The sequence below is a fragment of the Dreissena polymorpha genome, chromosome 5 (genome assembly GCF_020536995.1).
Source record: "Dreissena polymorpha isolate Duluth1 chromosome 5, UMN_Dpol_1.0, whole genome shotgun sequence".
NCBI lineage: Eukaryota > Metazoa > Mollusca > Bivalvia > Myida > Dreissenidae > Dreissena > Dreissena polymorpha.
Window position 1 is genome coordinate 88345797 of NC_068359.1, and position 6127 is coordinate 88351923.

Consider the following 6127-nt stretch of genomic DNA (forward strand, 5'->3'; position numbering starts at 1 on the left):
CGTATTCGACTATGTGCTCATACCTACAAAGGCTACATGTACTTCATCATGAAACTTTTGCCGTACTTAACGAAATAACATGCTTAGGCTTATTGAATTGGAGAAAAAACAATAATCAAAAGAGAAAAACTATATGTTCATGCACATGGGCATGTAAAATCACGTCCGTACACATAACATCATTAACTTAGGAAAGGAAACAACGAAATATAAAGTTTGGTATGTTCTACATTAAAGAGCATGTCAAGTTTTGAATATATCTGCTACATAACTTAATGTTACAACCCACAAATGTTTTACTGTAACAGAACATTTTTTTAAGATAAGTGTTACAGAAAATACACGTCGAATATCTTGTTAAAGATATTTCTTGTTATATTTGATCGAGAATGTAACCCGCCTTTCAGTTTCGCTGAATGGGTCAAGTTCCTCACGGGTACTACTTCCCCGTACCCCTAATTTTTTTTCGTTCCCAATTTTTTCGTACCCAATTTGTTCCGTACCCAATTTTTTTTACGTACCCAAATTTATTTCGTACCCAATTTTTTTTTCGTACCCAATTTTTTTTTCGTACCCAAATTTTTGTTCGTACCCATTTTTTTGGCATAATTTTTTAACCCAAAATTTTCGTACCCATTTTTTTTTCGTACCCAAAATTTTCGTACCCACATAAACAATTGTGGTGATGTAGATAAACTTAAATTGATGCTTTTATATCCATCCTCTTCAAAAGCATCGTCACACCAGTACTGTCAGTACTTTGATTATACTATGGATCGACCATAGAGGCATTCATTATTTACTTATTTATGTATTTTTTTAAATTATAAAGCCAATAAGCGTATGACGATTTCGAATAATATTATTGGGGCTTACAGTGTTTTTATTGAATTTGGAGGAATAACATTGAAAAATAATGTTACATCAAAAGTCATTGTTAAAAATGTTGTCAAATTTGTCCCCAATGCTTGATGCAGAGCAAATAGTAACAACTACATTTTTTTCCCGAGTGTAACAATTTACTTATATATTATGTATTTCTTATGAGCTCTAACAGATACACAAAAAACATATCTAAAAATGTTTTACTAGTTATTGTTTTTGCTGGCATTCAGTAATGTATCAGTACTTTACAGTAATACGAGACAGTTGTGTATAATGCTGTTACATTGACTTGTTCAATATGTCAAAATCAGTTACATTTATTCATATTTAGGATATTCAGCATATTTTTCCGTCTATTAGTAAGTTGAATTTAAAAACCGAAGTGTCTATGGCATGCAAAAATAATGTTAAGTTATTTATAACTTTTTTTCAACTCTTAGACTTGATATGCCTAGAAATATATGATGATGTCAATTTCGATTAACAATCTTTGTTGATTAAATACATTTTATTCTATAATCTTCAATTAATTTTATCATTAATAATATACACAATTTCCTTATATACCTCACCATGAAGGACATGAAAGGTTCGCTTCCAAACCCCGAAGGCCCTTTCAATACTGTTTGGTGCCTATGTGAGCAGTATTGTACTTTTCCTGAGCTTCTGACTCTGTGAAAACAGTTATTAACATGTTGATAGTTTTAATACTGAACTATTTTATTGGAAATGTGTTAGTACTTAGAGAATCAAGGAAAATCAATTTCATAATTATATGCATTGATTATATGCTTAGCATACATGAAAGTTGTTCTGTGTGTTTCGTTTTGTTTTGCAGTTTATGAAAAAAAACTTGTCATTATAATATTTTCATTAAAAAAAACATGGCAATTTTCAACCAAAATGTGTGTTTTGCTGGACACATAAGATATGTATCGCCACATGTACCAGAACATGCCAATGCGACGTTGTTTTAGACTTATTCGGCGGAGAAAACGGTATTCCCTGACATGTGCGTGCTCAACAACAGTTGTTTTAGAAGTTGTCCGTGTAAAACAGCCATGTGCGTGCTCAGCAGCAATCGTCAAAACCAATCGAAACTCAACTTTACCTTGAAAATAACGCCATTAGCAATCGATGTATCCATTTTTTGCCAGTTTCAATGCGTCCGCATGATCAACTAGTACTTATGTGATGATTTTTGCTGGTACTTTATCCTTTAGGTTCATTATTCTTTGAGTTCTTTCCTATTGTTTACATCAAAACGAAAGTACGTTTCCCGTTGGCAAATCGTTAACTATTCGGTACGTTCCACGCAAATAGCGTGTGTATTTTGGATTGATCATTGTATTTTATGTACATAATTTGATGATTTAATAATACAAGTCGGTTATTAAGATGCACAATATGTATTTCATAATAAAGCCACAGTATTATACAATTACTGTTTGAAACGGTAGGGTTGTGTTTACATGAAATAGTAGGGTGATGTCTTTAGCAAGCGGGTCACGTGGTATATATATCAGTATATAAAGCGTTGCTCTTATGGGGAGCGGGCAGTCTGCGTTCGATCGTCGAACAGTTCACAACGTTAAATACGTTGCATTAATTAGAGACCTTATACCATTGAAATTATCTGGGACTTTGGATGCCTTTTGAGTAGAAGTGACCCAAGCAACTTTGCGCACTACACCATAGCTTGCATGGTAGCTTCAATAGAGACTCATACCTTTGTCCGGGTCACAGGTTTTCTTTGGTAATATAAGACAGTGCACGTTTCTGGTCTCTTAGGTCAGCCTGAGCAAGGGACATCTCTGTGACTTTGGATACTTTCGAGTGGAGGTGACCCTGGCAACTTTGCGCACAACATACCATAGCTTGCTGGGTAGCCTAGAGACTCGTATATAAGTCCGGGTCAAAGGTTTCCATTCCAGTTAGTGCACGTGTCAGGTCTCGTAGGTCAGCCTGAGTCTGTCAAGCTACTGATTGTCGCTTGTACAACACTGACCGATTGTCTTCCTTGCATAACGCAGAGGGGGGACATTGATTGTCTTCCTTGCGTAACGCAGAGGGGAGACACTTCAGACTTGTTGCTATAGGTGTAAGACACCGAGGTGACCCAAGTCACCTAAGTCAACCCAAGTTGACCCAAGTCAACCCAAGTCGACCCAAGTCGACTCAAGCCGACCCAAGTCGACCCAAGTCAACCCAAGTCGACCCAAGTCAACCCAAGTCAACCCAAGTCAACCCGAGTCGACCCAAGTCGACCCAAGTCAACCCAAGTGATCAAAGCAATCCAAGTCGCACAGGGCATACGAAACCGACTTGTATAGAGGCAAATTATATTATTTGTTTATCAAATCACACGACTAAGGAAAGCCCGAGGAAAAGCCATAATATATATATCCCGAAGGAACGGTAGACACGTTACACTTAAACAGTGCTAATTAGTGTGAAAACAGTTATATTATTGTTAGTCCGTGTACAACAGCAATTGACGGTTCAGGAAATCGCAAAATATTCCATGAGTTATCTCCACACTCAGACCAACCAGAGGGAAACGGTTGATACTCGATGAAACCGCGTCCGGCTGGCCCTATGATAGGCGTCATCCGATTAAAAACAAGTAAGTAATAAGGAAGATGTACCTGTTTAAACACTCACATTTTCCATCTGATCGAGGCATCGGCGGACATGTTTTCTCAATTCTGACCACGTGATTCCCCGCATTGTTCATTGTACAATATTAAAATATAATAAATTATTTATAATATTATAAGTTTACCTGAAAATAAATGTATGGCCAATTTGTACTCACATTTGAACGCGTCTGGATTAAGAAAAAACGACATATCCTTTTTGTAAAAATGCAGATTATTAAACATCGACATTTATAAAATACACAGTCAAATAATGAAACATTGCCGATTAAATTATGTTTATCAAAGCAATTTCTGTAACAACACAACAACAACCATGTTAGTACCAGACAATATCGATCCTGCTACTTTTGGTGTGAACTCTTTGCACCCAAAACAATAATTGTCTTTATTGTATTACCGTATTCTATCGAGTCGTAAAAATGGCAATGACGGATGCATTTTACATCTCTAACACTTTAATTTAAATGAAATTGACAGCTAGGTAACTAAATATAATAAACCTGCATCATAAACTGAATTGTTTCTGTCAATTTTCGTCCTCTTGTGTCATGTTTATGTCCGATCAAAACTTGTACGAATTAAACCTTATAGTATATACGCAGCAAATGTCATAGATGCAAAAATTAATGTGCATTTTGCCTTTATTGGCAATTCATTATAATGTTTGATTGCTGCTTTTCTATTAGTCTACAGTTTAATTTGATTTTAAACAATAAAATGTGTGTATGTCTGGTGCTCATATTTATCTTAATTGCAGAGATTAATCAATTTAGGTGTTAACATAAATTTTGTTCGAACATGTTGACGTAATATATTTAGATTCTCTTTATGTATTCAGTGCACATTAACTCCATCCTGCACTTATACATTATGCATAACCGAAAACAAATGATACGCAAAATGTAATATGAATAAAATATTAACAATTTTCTCACATTAAAAAACGCGCATTTTTAAAGCACATGTTTTCTTTGAATTCTCGTCGCATTACTAGGCTAAAGCACATGTTTTTATCTATACAACATATTATTTATTACTTTATAGCGAATGAATATCACAGACAAAGTTTGTAACTGCTTGAAACATGTTGTTTTATATTTTGAGCTGAGAGCTTACCATTTTGGGAAATGAAACTATAGATTCCAAATGCATAACGAATTTTCAATATAACCGATCATGTGGTTCTCTCTGTATCAACGTAACGTGTTTCGTTTATTATGATATGAAATGAGCTTATAATCATTTAACCGATCACCGACCCTAATGCCTGATAAGTTTTAAAATGAAAAAAAAACAAAAAACAAACACGACAGCTATACACGACAACATACAAAATGCGCTAACATACTTTTTAGGTAAAACAAAATAACTGCACCTTAAATAGTTGTTTCTACAAACTGCAAACACAAGTACAACATGTTATTTGTACACATCGGTACAATTTTTGGGCCGTCTGTCATGTGCGCTTTTCAGTATTTTGCTATACTTCGTCATGTTATCCTGCCAGCCGATCGAAGTCCCGACAGACGGCGCCATTGCATCGTTGTGTGGGAATCAGGCGATTCTGTTCTTCAGATCAGGTACTAAAATGTAATTAGGGTGATTCTGTTCTTCCGATGAGTTCCTGAAATGCAGTTTAGGCGATTCTGTTCTTATTAGGAGGTCCTGAAATGTTAGTAAGGCGATTCTGTTCTTAACAGGCGAGAAGCAATGATTCTTTTACAATCATGTGAACTGTTTTGTAATTGTACAGTCTGCGGGACATAACTACGCAATTCGGATAGTTCCATCTATAATCCCACCCTTCGTTCATCAAGGGCGACACACGACACACAAAGCGATACACGATATTTTTCGCGACAGTCGCGGCGACGCACGGTATTTTGCGCGACAGTCGCGGCGACGCACGGTATTTTGCGCGACAGTCGCGGCGACGAACGATATTTTGCGCGATACACGAAGTGACGCGCGAGAATGTACCACGCAATATCGCCCTTGTGTAGGTAGCCCAAAAGGTGATATATCGTGTTTAAAATATCATGCGTCGCCGCGACTGTCGCGCAAAATATTGTGCATCGCTTCGTGTGTCATGTCTCGCGTTCAAAGTGCGACGCACGATACACGAAGCGACGCACGATATATTGCGCGACAGTCGCGGCGACGCACGATATTTTATTATTAAAATATCGCTCATATTAGCAGAATCTCGTGTATCGCGGTCTAATTCAGACCGCGACACACGACGCACGAAGCGATACTTGATATTTTGCGCGACAGGTGCGAGAGACGGTTAACTTTCAGTAATGGCGGCCCTGCAGTTATAACAAGTCGCGTCTTATCACCTAAACACAGTGCTGGAAACGGTAACCTCTGAGTACCGGCGGCCTTGCAGTTCTAACTAGTCACGTCTTAATACCTAAACACAGTGTTGAAAACGGTTATCGATGAGCAATGGCGGGCCTGCAATTCACCAGTCTCGTCTTAATACTTAAACACATAGCTGGAAACAGTAAACTCTGAGTATAGGCGACTATTCACTTATTTTAGTCGAAATTGCTTACAAAACCCAGCGATTGAAT